This window comes from Aethalodelphis obliquidens, unplaced genomic scaffold (genome assembly GCF_003676395.1).
Source record: "Aethalodelphis obliquidens isolate GAN/ISIS:26980383/991018 unplaced genomic scaffold, ASM367639v1 scaffold53, whole genome shotgun sequence".
NCBI lineage: Eukaryota > Metazoa > Chordata > Mammalia > Artiodactyla > Delphinidae > Aethalodelphis > Aethalodelphis obliquidens.
In genome coordinates this window covers 4,046,739-4,063,321 of record NW_020837997.1, presented here as the reverse complement: position 1 = coordinate 4,063,321, position 16,583 = coordinate 4,046,739, and the positions used below count along the sequence as shown (strand labels likewise).

The 16,583-nt window shown below is 39.4% G+C and overlaps 1 long non-coding RNA gene across 1 annotated transcript in view; it reads right to left on the bottom strand.

The window, feature by feature from the left end:
- Positions 1-453: 453 nt before the first annotated feature.
- Positions 454-16,583, bottom strand: part of LOC113608475 (uncharacterized) — a 58,292-nt gene continuing 42,162 nt past the window's right edge. Inside the window, exons 2-3 of the long non-coding RNA XR_003428342.1 lie at positions 4,970-5,102; positions 454-2,868 (exon numbers count right to left, since the gene is read on the bottom strand). This is a non-coding gene — a long non-coding RNA (uncharacterized LOC113608475). The remainder of the gene's footprint in view (positions 2,869-4,969; positions 5,103-16,583) is intronic.

Here is a 16,583-nt window from a genome sequence, read left to right as displayed (position 1 = left end):
GGCATGAAGTCCCAATTGGAAAAAATTGTAGAGGCCCTCCAAATAACTTGGCCAAAAGCATTGCTATAAATTCTCCTCTTGGAACTCATAAATGCTCATTGTTTGAGATAGCCACAGGATACCCAATGCACTTGACTCTTGCCTCTTTTGACCCACAACTGCTAAATGGAGAGGTACTCCAATATTGTGAAGTCCTAATTTCTTCTACTAAAAGTAAGCATGTTTTGGTAAAGCGATCTTTTCACAGTGCACTCATGGGAGACAAAGGTCTTAAGCCTCACACTTGCAACCTGGATATTTGGGGATTTTAGAAATGAAATCTCCAGAACAGGGGTGCGCAACCCCTGGGCCACAGACCAGTACCGGTCCGCAGCCTGTTAGGAACCAGGCCAAACAGCAGGAGGTGAGCGGCGGGTGGGCGAGCAAGCGAAGCTTCATCTGCCGCTCCCCATCACTCGCATTACCGCCTGAACCATCCCCCTGCCCCCGATCCGTCTGTGGAAAAATTGTCTTCCATGAAACGGTCCCTGGTGCCAAAAAAGTTGGGGACAGCTGCTCCAGAAGGACTATCTTCAAACTCGCTTGTAAGGCCTCTATCAGGTACTGATAACCAACCTTTGTGTCACCAAATTTCAGGAAATAGACTCTTGGATTCACAAACACACCTAAAGAAAGCACGAAACTTTGACTCAAACTGACAGCCATCTGTTGACCTGAAAGTAAAGATTTCCCAGAACTGAAGCAGCTGACATCTGATGAGATAGCTTTCCCAAGATATATAGAACAGGTCTGTTGGAAATTCCTCTTTGATGATGACACAATGCTAAAGATGATCACCAATCTCTGTAATCTTGTTAACTTAGGGACTTCACATAATAAGTACTTCAGCGTTCTCCTTCTTACAATTCCCTGTGATTCAGATGTGAACGTCAATAGGTTTCAAATCTGTGCAATTTCCATTTGATGTAGGACAGTACATCCAGGAATGTCCTTCTTCGCATCGAGGGATAAAAAGTCACTGGAACCAGAAAACCTGACTCTCAATCTGTGATGCTTTCAGAGAACAATCTTGATCAAAAGGGAGAAATTGTCAAGAAATAATAAAAGGAAATCTCACTTAAGATAGTCTGGATGTCAGACAGGGAAGCTTTTCACACCTATAACAATAACAGAGCCCCAAACGAAAAAGACTTCCTCTTCCTTCCTTCAAGAGCTCAGCCAATAAGAAACTGTCACAACTTACCCAATGAAAAGCTACTGTACTTCAAACTCTTTAATTTTTCCAGTGGACTCTGTTTACTAGAGCTATCTCAAATTCATTTGCCCCTATTTAAAACAGCTCTCTCCATTTTTTGTGGGGGACATGCACATGTCTCACCTTGGTTGCAAATCTGGAAATGCAGTTACTTCTTGATCTTGAATAACCTCATGTTTGCTAAAGAAACAACTAGTCATCTATTTGTTTTATGTCAACAGAATATAAAGCAAACTAGTATTTGTGAGGGAAACAAGAATAAATTACCTTATTGGTTTCATGAAACCAATTGAAACTATATACAAAAATTTTATCGTTGTGGCTGTGTCAGTTTGGTCCAACACTCACTGCTTATTTTAATATCACAGTCACTATTGTATCATACTCATTGCCAGGGCGAATTAATTTATCACATCGACTACCATATCCCAGTTTTGGTTTCATTTTTATTATCACTTGGTTTTTTCTCTCATTGTTCCTACACTAGTCAAGAGTGTACCAATTAAGAGTGGATATCTAAGTGAAATAGAAACTATAGGCTTCCTAGATAAATATTTAATTAATGGGATCAAGTGAAGCACCTAAAAGACCTTAATGTACTTTTAGGCTACTTCCATCAAGTTTTTGCATTCTTTGTGACTTTGGATTTACATTTAAATCATTTAAATTATTTTATACATCAGGAAATTTGAGTTCTCATTGTTTGGAATTGTTAGAAAAACCTATGAATTAGTAGGGACTATTATGTAAAAATTGACTAATTTTTGTCCATCTGTTTTGGCAATATAGAGAGAATACTTGATTTTATTTCAGTTGCTATGAAATAAGAAGATGGTGAAAATAATGTCAGCTCAGGGGAAGACATTATCTTAGTTGACTTCTCAGAGTATCCCCAGGTTGAGTTCATCCTTTCTTTGTTTCTGGGTTCTACGTGATGACACTCACAGGCAACGCAGCCATCATCTTAATTTCCCTCCTGGATAGCAGGCTCCACACCCCAATGTACTTCTTCTTCCCAAACCTCTCAATTTTGGACATGCATTTTACTAACTGCGTTGTTCCTCAAATAATGGTAAGCTTGTGGAGAAGTTAAGAATATCAGCTACATAAGCTGCATTGTTCAGTATTCTGTGGCTTTGGCTTTTGGCTCCATGGAGTGTGTGCTTTTTACTGTATTGGTTGTTGACCATTATGTTGTCATCTGCTGGTCCCTCCACTCTGCTACAATCATGCACCAACAGATCTGTCACCTTCTTGCAGCCATGTCCTTGTTTACAGGGCTTGCCAACTCTCTCCGTCAGGCTTCACTGTCCATTGTTTGGCCTCTATGTGACCACTGCTGTGTGGATTATTTTCTTTTTGATGTCCTGGTCATTATCAAGCTCCTTGTGGACACTGATCCTACTGAATTGAAGATGTTATGTTAATCACTCACTGATCACTCATTGAATATCCTTACTATTCTAGCCTGCATCATCATTACTTCCTATGCCTGAACAACCATGTATGTTGTGGGAATGCCCTCTGCTGGCAAATAAACACTGGAACTTGTGCATCCCACCTGAGGGTCATCTTACTGTTCCCTAGAACCATCGTGTTCATGTATATTCAGCCTAAAAGAGAGGAGAAAGGAGAAAAATAATACTTGCAGTAATAATGGCTGAAAATGTTCTAATTTGGTAAAAGATACGAATCTCCATACCTAAAGGGTCAATAGACTCTAATTAGGATAAACTAGGAAGTCAAAGCCAGGACATATTATCATCAAACAGTCAAAATACAAAGACAAAAGCAGAATCTTGAAGCAGCAAGTGAAAAACTAATTGTCACGTATAATAGTTCATCAATAAGATTAGCAGCTTATTTCTCATTAGCAATGACAAAGGACAGGATGCACTGAAAAGCCTGATTTAAATGCCATATTTAAAGTACTAAGAGAAAAAAAATATGTCAAACCGGGCTCTACATCTAGTAAAACTATCTTTAAATATGAATGATAAAGATGTTCCAAAGATAAGCAAAAGTTGAGGGAGATAATCATTAGCAGATCTGACTGACAAGAAATGCTAAAGGGAACCCTGCAAGCTGAAAAAAATGTCACTTGAGAACTACTCAGTGTCATGAAGAATAAATGCTGGTAAAGGAAACTATGTAGATAAATATAAAAGCCAGTATGATTGTATTTAGGTTCGTAAGTTCTCTTTTTTTCCTATATTATTTAAAAGTCAAATGAGTAAAACTTTAACATAAATCTATGTTAATAGACACAAGTATATAGAGTTGGGACAGTAAAAATATAAAGGATATATGTTTAATACATAGGGTTTTTTTAACATCTTTATTGGAGTATAATTGCTTTACAATGTTGTGTTAGTTTATGCTGTATAACAAAATGAATCAGCTATACGTATACATATATCCCCATATCCCCTCCCTCTTGCGTCTCCCTCCCACCCTCCTTTTCCCACCCCTCTAGGCGGTCACAATCACAAAGCACCAAGCTGATCCTGTGCTATGTGGCTGCTTCCCACTAGCTATCTATTTTACCTTTGGTAGTATTACATAGTTTCTTATACTATAGAAACTATGTTGATATTAATTCAAACTAGATTATTCTAAGTTTAAGGTGTTAGTTTTTTTTTTTTTTTAAGGTGTTAGTTTTGACCCTCAGGGTAGCCATTAAGAAAATAACTAAAATAAGTGAGAAGAGAATTAAATGGTACACTACCAAAATAAAAACAATTAATTTCCAATTAAAAGGCAGAGAGAGACAATAATTTTTTTAAAAAAAAAAACGTAATTTAACTACATATCATCTACAAGAAACACACTTTAGATCCAAGACACAAGTAGGATAAAAATGAGAGGATGGAAATAGCTTCTATATAAATAGTAAACAAAAGAATGCTGAGGTGGCAATCCTAATCTCAGACAACGTAGAAACTCAGGTGAATTTCTTAAATAAGACAAACTAGGAGATTGTATATTGACAAAAGGACCAATCCATCAACAATAGTTTGTGGTATTTGGTAGCTTATTCAGGGGAACAGTTAAAATACCCACTGTACAGGGCTTCCCTGGTGGCACAGTGGCTAAGAATCAGCCTGCCAATGCGGGGGACACGAGTTCGAGCCCTGGTCCGGGAAGATCCCACATGCCGCGGAGCAACTAAGCCCGCACACCACAACTACTGAGCCTGCGCTCTAGAGCCCATGAGCCACAACTACTAAAGTCCACACACCTGGAGCCCGTGCTCCACGACAAGAGAAGCCACCGCAATGAGAAGCCCACGCACCGCAACGAAGAGTAGCCCCCGCTCGCCGCAACTATAGAAAGCCTGCGTGCAGCAATGAAGACCCAACGCAGCCAAAAATAATATAATTAATTAATCAATCAATTATTTTTTTAAATACCCACTGTACAGAGTGTACAAAGAGTGGCTTGTGCAGGATCCAAATCATTTGGTGATTTGGCAGACATCTGTACCAAAAAGCGTAGTCTAGAGTCATTTACAATCTCCCAGAGAGGTTTGAAGTTGCCACTTGTGGAATCTACAGAGTTTGTTACAACATTTTCCTAGTATGGAACCAAGAGAAGTTCCAAGGTCATGTTTGTTTTCAACACAAAGAGAACATTTTTCATTAATTGTCTTTATCTGGTCAAGGGCCAGTCCTTGAACTTCTATACAGGTGGTCTGGGTCCCAAATAACTCACCAGAAGAAAATAATGTAGTGATTATTTTTCAGTCTTGGATACCATAGCTTGTCATTCATCCATATTTTCTACTTTAGTCCACCAGGTGTTCAATCAGCAGGAATGAAGACCAGTTCTGGTTCTTTTGCTCTATCTAGATTTGATATAACCAACAGTCAGATTGATTAGTTAACCTGACCAGTGTTTAGTAAACAGGCATAAGGGAGCGTTTGGTTTGTGCTCAGCATGCTGAAAAAGTAAGGGTTAATAAGAGCAACACACAGTATGAAAGAGTCTATAGTGGACCCGGAGATGGAAACAACCTAAGTGCCCATCATCAGATGAATGGATAAAGAAGATGTGGCACATATATACAATGGAATATTACTCAGCCATAAAAAGAAACGAAATTGAGCTATTTGTAATGAGGTGGATAGAACTAGAGTCTGTCATACAGAGTGAAGTAAGTCAGAAAGAGAAAGACAAATACCGTATGCTAACACATATATATGGAATTTAAGGGAAAAAAATGTCATGAAGAACCTAGGGGTAAGACAGGAATAAAGACACAGACCTACTGGAGAACGGACTTGAGGATATGGGGAGGGGGAAGGGTGAGCTGTGACAAAGCGAGAGCGAGGCATGGACATATATACACTAACAAACGTAAGGTAGATAGCTAGTGGGAAGCAGCCGCATAGCACAGGGAGATCAGCTCAGTGCTTGTGACCGCCTGGAGGGGTGGAATAGGGAGGGTGGGAGGGAGGGAGATGCAAGAGGGAAGAGATATGGGAACATATGTATATGTATAACTGATTCACTTTGTTATAAAGCAGAAACTAACACATCATTGTAAAGCAATTATACCCCAATTAAGATGTTAAAAAAAAAATAGTCTATAGTGGAGACCTAGAGAGTGAAGTAGGACAGTGAGAGACAAGTACTCTCCAGGCAGTTTTCTAATACATGATTAATAAATATGGGTAATGTGTTCATTATTCAGAAAAAGGTTGTTTGTTTGTTTGTTTTTTAATATGTACACCATGTTAGTCTACTGATGGAAAAGTTAATTTTTCTTCCATATAACATATACAGTCACTTCATATATCAATAGTAGCAATGCAAATTCATTTGCCTGTGTGGCCCAGACATTTATTGGGACATCTATTAAAGGTCCATCCAATTCAGAAGGATTTAAATCAGGCTGACTTTCCAGTAAGGAAAGCAGGAGGTGTTGGAACAGGGAAGAACAACTCTGACTCCATATTAGATCTATTCCTCTTTACTTTAAACTTTGTGCCTTGTTGCCTGTGCTTAGTCATGCTGGCTCTGCACCTTTTGAATGTTGCCTATAGCCTTAAGTATACAGGATAGTCTATTCTCAGGGCTCTAACCTTTAAGAGTCCATTCATACAGAGATAAAAAGTTGCAGAACAGAGAATAGCATTTGTCTTGTTGGGGGGGTTACAGGAACATCATGACCTGACTTACATGGACAGCTGCAAGAACAAAAGAGTTCAACACCAAGAAGTTTGCCACAACCAAACACACCCCTACCTCACCTTGCTTTTTTTTTTTTTTCCACCTTGCTTTTAAAAGTGCTTTGTTGAAACCTTCCAGAGAGTTTCGGTTTGTTTGGCCTCACTGTGCATTGGGCACATGAACTTGCATTCAGTAACAGTGTGAGGCTTTATCTGAGGGCAGGGAAATAAAAGCCCCTTCCCTTACATTTTATAGCGGCATTAAATTTACGTTAAAATCTCCACCAAGAAGTTTACTGGTGAACAGGTGGAAACTAGAATGGCCCAGTGCATGTTATAGGGGGGGGGGAGCTAAAGATATTGGGGTGGACTGAAATATTGGCAATGAAATAGTCTACCCAGAGTTTCCAACTGCTTGAACAAAATCACAGGTAGAGGCAACTCCACTGAGCAGATGGTAGAGGACTTTGCACAAGTGTCAATTAAGAATCCAGTGCCTGATTCTGTGTTTTAGGTTTAATGATAAGCTATGGGGTGCAACAGAGGAACAGCTGACCCTGTCATCTGGGGGGGAACTGTCCCTCAGAAGGAGAAAAATGAACCTACTGGCAGTCCTGGAGCACAAAGGGATTGCTTCTTAAACCTTTCTCTTAAATGCAGGACAATTTCTCTTACAACCTCCTGATTTCTTACAATATCTGCAGTTGTCTGGAGGCAAATAGGAAGAGGGCTTCAAATTATTCTCAGCTTTATGTTTTTGTTTCTCTAAATATTCAAGTTGTAAAGCAAGAATTGTGGCTATTAAACTTTTTTTCTACATTCCTAGAAGCTACTTTCAAAGAATTGAGTTGTATCCTCAATTACCACACTTGCAGTTATTTTGAATTTGCTGTCCAGTATCAGGGTGAAAAATTCTCACTGGAGCAGATATTAGTGTTTCCTGTGCTCTGGGCTTCTGTTTTCAATGCAGTTTTCTGCTAAAAATTTTGTATAAAACATTCAACAAAAGCTTCTGGATTCTTTCCTTTCTGTTTTTTGAATACATAATTCAACCTTAGACCAACTAAATTTATGGGCAAAGGCCTTTAATATTTTTCCTATCGAACCTTGAATATTAGCTTCTATTTAGGTCATTTCTACTTCGGTTGACTGGGAGAGGTGCTGGCCTCTCTGTTCCTCTCTGAAGGGGTTTTGTTTACCCAGAGTGTCATCTGGCCTACCTAATAGATACAGTATAATTGTGGGCTGGAAGAAAACCCTCTAGCAGTCAGTTAAGGTCCCTATGATTGGGGTTGTGAATAACAACTAATCTTTCTAATTCTGCCCTGAATTGATTGGGTCTTCTGAGACTGGAGGTAAAACATTTTATAATTTAAAGATCTGATGTTTTACAAGGGATCTGAAATTTTGGGGATGGGGTACAGTATACTTCTACAAAGGACATTGCATAGGAATGCCTGAAGCTGGCAGAGGCTGGTTAGCAAGACCTGGAAATTAGGAGTTATAAGGGACTGCAAAGTGAGCTTTATTGTGCTTCTCAAGTACTCAGCTGAATTCACTTCTGACTGTCAGCATTTACAAAATAATCTGTATTCCCCAGGACTAGAGGTCAACCCAATGTGCTCTCCGAAAAATCTTTTTAAAAAGAGAAATCAAAACAACCAGGTGAGTGCTTTATGGGAAGCTTGCAGGAGTTTTAAGATTTAGGAGAACTGGGTGAGGTGATAGAGCTGGGTTTTGAGGGATAGGTCATACCAGGATCCCAGAGGTCCAAATGATCTTATGGAGGCTAGGTGCAGGGAGCTGGGATTGAAGAGGAGTATAAAAGGGAAGAGAAGGGGAATTTACTTCAGATTTTTTTTTTAATTTGTTCTAAATCTGGCTTCTGTTAATTCATTTTATTAAAGGATTCCCTAAGAATAGCATCATACCATTTTGTGTTCTCTTTTCAATTAGATCTTCCTGTAAATACCAGTACGAGAGTTGTTTATGATGAGGGGGATGTAGTGAAAGACTAGCATTGACATATATACACTACCAAATGTAAAATAGATAGCTAGTGGGAAGTAGCTGCAAAGCTCAGGAGATCAGCTCTGTGCTTTGTGACAACCTAGAGGGGTGGGATACGGAGGGTGGGAGGGAGGCTCAAGAAGGAGGGGATATGGGGACATATGTATACATACAGCTGATTGACTTTGTTGTACAGCAGAAACTAACACAACATTGTAAAGCAATTATACTCCAATAAAACTGTGTAAAAAGAAAAGATTTTCAAACATAGAAGTTTTCCAGTTAAAACGATTCATTATCCTGTCACTGACGAATGGGATTTCCACTAGTATGTTTATTTCAATAATGACTCGATCCAGTAAGACTTCTTATGGAAAGACACAGAGGTAACTTTTTAGACTTAGAATAAATCTTTACCATGTATAAAACAGGCATCCCTAATGTGGGTGCAGATGATGTCTCCCCCATGATCCAAAGGTATACTCCCAATATAGTCTAAGACAGTAAAGACTTCTGTTGCACATGTGGTAAGGATGGTGTAATCAAATGTTGTCTCTGTTCTGTCATGACAATGTGAGATGCCTCCAGTCATAAATCTACTCATCTTTGGCACCAGGCAGTGCTACTGGAATGAGACTTTCTCAGCACAAAGCAATGAATGTTGAGACAAGAAATGCCTCTATAGACTAGGACCCCTTCTAACAAATACCTGTGAAATCTGGCATTGCCACATGAAGAGAGAGATGCTTGTGATTTCCTGTCTCATGCCCCAGTCTATTTGGCCACCAAATAGATCCACCCCAATAAGTGCACATTTCAGAATGCGGTGACCAGATAGAATATTCTCACTGGTCATAAAGTCAAGCTCTCACAATATAGACCAAGATGGAAGGAATAAACTCTTCTGCTTTTTACATGAGGGACACACAGCAACATTTGTCTAAACAAACACTAGTGGGTGACAACCATGAACTCACCAGTTTGTGAGGCTGGCTTGAACAGCAATTTTATAAAGAACCTATGCCTGCTATTCTGCCCTATGGTTCTTCCTCCTTAGGACAAATGACACAACACAGAGAGACAAAGAAAAGCAGAGACATTTTCTGGGAGGAAATGACCAATAAAAATGAAGATCACTCATTTACCATATTTTTATTTGAGTTGCTATGACAAAGGAGAAAGTTCCACACATATTTTCTCCTGCTAATCTAAGTTTATAGAGAAAAATGACTTTTATCAGTTTCACTTCCACTGGCATTTCCAGGCAGAGATCCAGAAGGCTAACCTGTTAACAACTTTTACCTTCTGCCAGCTTAAGTTTGTGGTCACAGTACCTCTCAATTCTGAAGCCCTAAGGGGAAGAGAGTGGGTCCAGCTAGTATCCTGGCAACTAAAACAACTGTTGGGAAGGAGGAAAAGTTGCCCTCACCCCTTCTTAGTTCTTTCAGATGGTTTAACAATTAAATTGACACCAGACAGATTAACAAAGAAATAAACAAATTTAATTTATATGAACAGAGTTCTCATAGAAATGAGACTTTTGAAGAGACTAAAGCAGCCACTCATATATCATTTTTAGAGAAAGAAACAATTATTTGTGAAGATTTAACAAAACAGAGGGGTTTGTCCTTCGGGCAGCAAACTTATGAAGAAGTAACAAACTGTTTACATAGCTTCCTTAGCCTAGAATTCCCAAATCTGGTGATAAGGATGCTTTCTATTATCCTGTTATACTGACAGTACCTTCACATGGGAGATTTGATTTATTTCCTCTTCCAGGAGAGGGGGAGCAGAGAGTGCTTGTAAATATAATTTTGTTTCATCAGCGGTTTCTCAAGGAAATTTAGTTTACTACATTCAATATACCATTGTAGCCTATCTTGGGGCAGCCTGTCCTGAGGACCGAGAGGGACATCCAAATGATCCTAAGTATGAATTTTTGACAATCATTGTAAAAAAGGTAAGAGTGCCCTATCCACATGCAACTGTCTCAAACATGTTTTATTTGAGAAGCTTTGCCTTTTATCTCACTATTTCCCTGAACTAGATGGTTTAAGAAATAATCAAAGGAAAAATTATTAATGCACTTTTAGAATTTTACCTAACTAAAGTTATGGGGTGAGAAATTCTTTTTTGTTTGTTTCTTTTTTTTGGACAGACTTTTTTTTCACATCTTTATTGGAGTATAAATGCTTTATAATGTTGTGTTAGTTTCTGTTGTACAACAAAGTGAATCAGCTATATGTATACATGTATCCCCATATCCCCTCCTTCTTGAGCCTCCCTCCCATCCTCTATATCCCATCCCTCTAGGTCATCACAAAGCATCGAGTTGATCTCCTTGTGCTATGCAGCAGCTTCCCACTAGCCATCCATTTTACATTTGGTAGCGTATATATGTCAATGCCACTCTCTCACTTCATCCCAGCTTCCCCTTCGCCCCCTGTGCCCTCAAGTCTGTTCTCTACTCTGTGTCTTTGCTCCTGTCCTGCCACTAGGTTCATCAGTACCACTTTTTAAAATTCCATATATATGTGTTAGCATACAGTATTTGTTTTTCTCTTTCTGACTTACTTCACTCTATGTGACATTCTAAATTCATCCACCTTACTACAAATAACTCAATTTTGTTCCTTTTTATGGCTGAGTAATATTGCATTGTGTATATGTGCCACTTCTTCTTTATCCATTCATCTATTGATGGACATTTAGGTTGCTTCCATGTCCTGGCTATTGTAAATAGTGCTGCAATAAACATTGTGGTACATGAATCTTTTTCAATTATGGTTTTCTCAGGGTATATGCCCAGTAGTGAGGTTGCTGGGTCATATGGTAGTTCTGTTTATAGTTTTTTAAGGAACCTCCATACTGTTCTCCACAGTGGCTGTATCCATTTACATTCCCACCGACAGTGCAGGAGGGTTCCCTTTTCTCCACACCCTCTCCAGCATTTACTGTTTGTAGATTTTTTGAAAATGGCCATTTTGACCAGTGTGAGGTGATACCTCATTGTGATTTTGATTTGCATTTCTCTAATGATTAGTGATGTTGAGCATCTTTTTTTTTTTTTTTTTTTGCGGTACGCGAGCCTCGCACTGTTGTGGCCTCTCCCGTTGTGGAGCACAGGCTCCGGACGCGCAGGCTCAGCGGACATGGCTCACGGGCCCAGCCGCTCTGCAGCATGTGGGATCTTCCCGGACCGGGGCACGAACCCTTGTCCCCTGCATCGGCAGGTGGACTCTCAACCACTGCGCCACCAGGGAAGCCCAAGATGTTGAGCATCTTTTTATGAATTTGTTGGCCATCTGTATGTCTTCTTTGGAGAAATGTCTGTTTAGGTCTTCTGCCCATTTTTGGATTGGGTTCTTTGTTTTATTGATATTGAGCTACATGAGCTGCTTGTATATTTTGGAGATTAATCCTTTATCAGTTGCTTCATTTGTAAATATTTTCTCCCATTCTGAGGGTTGTCTTTTCATCTTGTTTATGGTTTCCTTTGCTGTGCAAAAGCTTTTAAGTTTCATTAGGTCCCATTTATTTTTGTTTTTATTTCCATTTCTCTAGGAGGTGGGTCAAAAAGGATCTTGCTGTGATTTATGTCATAGAGTGTTCTGCCTATGTTTTCCTTTAAGAGTTATGTTTTTTTTTTTTTTTTTTATGGCTGCGTTGGGTCTTCGTTGCTGCGCGTGGGCCCTCTCTAGTTGCGGCAAGCGGGGGCCACTCTGCATTGCGGTGCGCAGGCCCCTCATTGTGGTGGCCTCTCTTGTAGTAGAGCACGGGCTCTAGGCGCGCGGGCTTCAGCAGCTGTGGCACACAGGCTTAGCTGCTCCGCGGCATGTGGGATCCTCCCAGACCAGGGCTCAAACCTGTGTCCCCTGCATTGGCAGACGGACTCTTAACCACTGTGCCACCAGGGAAGCCCATCCTCTAAGAGTTTTATAGTGTCTGACCTTACATTTAGGTCTTTAATCCATTTTGAGTTCATTTTTTGTTGTTGTTTTGTTTGGTTTTGGTTTTGGGTTTTTTTGCGGTACGCAGGCCTCTCACTGCTGTGACCTCTCCCATTGCGGAGCACAGGCTCTGGACGCGCAGGCTCAGCAGCTATGTCTCATGGGTCCAGCCGCTCCACGGCATGTGGGATCCTCCCGGACCGGGGCATGAACCCGTGTCCCCTGCATTGGCAGGCGGACCCCCAACCACTGTGCCACCAGGGAAGCCTGAGTTCATTTTTGTGTATGGTATTAGGGTGTGTTGTAATTTCATTCTTTTACATATATCTGTCCATTTTTCCCAGCACAACTTATTGAAGAGGCTGTCTTTTTGCATTGTATATTCTTGCCTCCTTTGGCAAAAATAAGGTGACCATATGTGTTTGGGTTTCTCTTTGGGCTTTCTATCCTGTTCCATTGATCTAGATTTCTGTTTTTGTGCCAGTACCATGCTGTCTTGATTACTGTAGCTTTGTAGTATGGTCTGAAGTCATCCTGATTCCTCCAGCTCCGTTTTTCTTTCTTAAGATTGCTTTGGCTGTTCAGGGTATTTTGTGTTTCCATAAAAATTGTAAAATTTCTTGTACTAGTTCTGGGGACAATGCCATTGGTAATTTGATAGGGATTGCATTAAACCTGTGGATTGCTTTGGGTAGTATAGTCATTTTCACAATATTGATTCTTCCAATCAAGGAGCATGGTGTATCTCTCCATCTATTTCTGTTATCTTTGCCTTTTTTTTTTTTTTTTTTTTTTGGCTGCGTTGGGTCTTCGTTGCTGTGTGCAGGCTTTCTTTAGTTGCAACGACTGGGGACTACTCTTCCTTGTGCTGTGCAGGCTTGTCATTGCATTGGCTTCTCTTGTTGCAGAGCATGGGCTCTAGGTGTGTGGGTTTCAGTAGTTGTGGCACATAGGCTCAGTAGTTGTGGCTCAAGGACTCTAGAGTGCAGGCTCAGTAGTTGTGGCACACGGGCTTTATTGCTCCGCAGCATGTGGGATCTTCCTGGACCAGGGCTCTAACCCATGTCCCCTGCATTGGCAGTTGGGTTGTTAACCGCTGAGCCACCAGTGAAGCCCTGTTTCTGTCATCTTTGATTTCCTTCATCAGTGTTTTACTGTTTTCTGAGTACCGGTCTTTTGCCTCCTTGGGTAGGTTTATTCTTAGGTGTTTGTTTTTCTTTTCTTTTTTGAATTTTATTTTATTTATTTATTTTTTACAACAGCGTCTTCTTAGTTATCCATTTTATACATATTAGTGTATATATGCCAATCCTAATCTCCCAATACATCACACTACCACCAGCACCAACCCTCAGCTTTTCCCCCTTGGTGTCCATACGTTTGTTCTGTACATCTGTGTCTCAATTTCTGCCCTGCAAACTGGCTCATCTGTACCATTTTTCTAGGTTTCACATATATGTGTTAATGTACAATATTTATTTTTCTCTTTCTGACTTACTTCATCTGTATTACAGTCTCTACATTCATCCACATCTCTACAAATGACCCAATATCGTTCCTTTTTATGGCTGAGTAATATTCCATTGTATATATGTACCACATCTTCTTTATCCATCCCTCTGTCAATGGGCATTTAGGTTGCTTCCATGACCTGGCTATTGTAAACAGTGCTGCAATGAACATTGGGGTGCATGTGTCTTTCTGATTTATGGTTTTATCTGGGTATATGCTCAGTAGTGGGATTGCTGGGTCATATGGTAGTTCTATTTTTAGTTTTTTAAGGAAACTCCATGCTGTTCTCCATAGTGGCTGTATCCATTAACATTCCCACTAACAGTGCAAGAGGGTTCCCTTTTCTCCACACCCTCTCCAGCATTTATTGTTTGGAGATTTTTTGATGATGGCCATTCTGATGGGTGTGAGGTGATACCTCATTGTAGTTTTGATTTACATTTCTCTAATGATTATGATGTTGAGCATTCTTTAATGTGTTTGTTGGCAATCTGTATATCTTCTTTGGAGAAATGTCTATTTAGGTCTTCTGCCCATTTTTGGACTGGGTTTTTTATTTTTTTGATATTGAGCTGCAAGAGCTGCTTGTAAATTTTGGAGATTAATCCTTTGTCAGTTGCTTCATTTGCAAATATTTTACTCCCATTCTGAGGGCTGTCTTTTCATCTTGTTTATAGTTTCCTTTGCTGTGCAAAAGCTTTTAAGTTTCATTAGGTCCCATTTGTTTATATTTGTTTTTATTTCCATTTCTCTAGGAGGTGGGTCAAAGAGGATCTTGCTGTGATTTATGTCATGGAGTGTTCTACCTATGTTTTCCTCTAAGAGTTTTATAGTGTCAGGCCTTACATTTAGGTCCTTAATCCATTTTGAGATTATGTTTGTATATGGTGTAGGGAGTGTTCTAATTGCATTCTTTTACATGTAGCTGTCCAGTTTTCCAGCACCATTTATTGAAGAGGCTGTCTTTTCTCCATTGTATATTCTTGCCTCCTTTATCAAAAAGAAGGTGACCATATATGCGTGGGTTTATCTCTGGGCTTTCTATCCTGTTCCATTGATCTATATTTATGGTTTTGTGCCAGGACCATACTGTCTTGATTACTGTAGCTTTGTAGTAAGGGGCCCTGAAGTCAGGGGGCCTGATTCCTCCAGCTCCGTTTTTCACTATCAAGATTGCTTTTGCTATTTGGGGTCTTTTGTGTTTCCATACAAATTGTGAAATTTTTTGTTCTAGGTCTGTGAAAAATGCCAGTGGTAGTTTGATAGGGATTGCATTGAATCTGTAGATTGCTTTGGGTAGTAGAGTCATTTTCACAATGTTGATTCTTCCAATCCAAGAACATGGTATATCTCTCCATATATTTGTATCATCTTTAATTTCTTTCATCAGTGTCTTATAATTTTCTGCCTACAGGTCTTTTGTCTCTTTAGGTAGGTTTATTCCTAGATACTTTATTCTTTTTGTTGCAATGGTAAATGGGAGTGTTTTCTTAATTTCTCTTTCAGATTTTTCATCATTAGTGTATAGGAATGCAAGAGATTCCTTTGCATTAATTTTGTATCCTGCTACTTTACCAAATTCATTGATTAGCTCTAGTGGTTTTCTGGTAGCATCTTTAGGATTCTCTATGTGTAGTATCATGTCATCTGCAAACAGTGACAGCTTTAATTCCTCTTTTCTGATTTGGGTTCTTTTTATTTGTTTTTCTTCTCTGATTGCTGTGGCTAAAACTGCCAAAACAATGTTGAATAATAGTGTTGAGAGTGGGCAACCTTTTCTTTTTCCTGATTGTAGTGGAAATGCTTTCAGTTTTTCACCATTGAGGATGATGTTGGCTGTGGGTTTGTCATATATGGCCTTTCTTACGTTGAGGTAAGTTCCCTGTATGCCTACTTGTTGGAGGGTTTTTATCATAAATGGGTGTTGAATTTGTTGAAAGCTTTTTCTGCATCTATTGAGATGATCATATGGTTTTTATTCTTCAATTTGTTAATATGGTGTATCACATTGATTGATTTGCATGTATTGAAGAATCCTTGCATTCCTGGGATAAACCCCACTTGATCATGGTGTATGATCCTTTTAATGTGCTGTTGGATTCTGTTTGCTAGTATTTTGTTAAGGATTTTTGCATCTATGTTCATCAATGATATTGGCCTGTAGTTTTCTTTCTTTGTGACATCTTTGTCTGGTTTTGGTATCAGGCGTGATGGTGGCCTTGTAGAATGAGTTTGGAAGTGTTCCTCCCTCTGATATATTTTGGAAGAGGTTGAGAAGGATAGCTGTTAGCTCTTCTCTAAATGTTTGATAGACTTTGCCTGTGAAGCCATCTGGTCCTGAGCTTTTGTTTGTTGGAAGATGTTTAATCACAGTTTCAAGTTCAGTGCTTGTGATTGGTCTGTTTATATTTTCTATTTCTTCCTGGTTCAGTCTTGGAAGGTTGTGCTTTTCTAAGAATTTGTCCATTTCTTCCAGGTTGTCCATTTTACTGGCATATGGTTCCTTGTAGTAATCTCTCATGTTCCTTTGTACTTCTGCAGTGTCAGTTGTTACTTCTTCATTTCTAATTCTATTGATTTGAGTCTTCTCCCTTTTTTCCTTGATGAGTCTGGCTAATGGTTTATCAATTTTGTTTATCTTCTCAAAGAACCAGATTTAGTTTTATTGATATTTGCTATTGT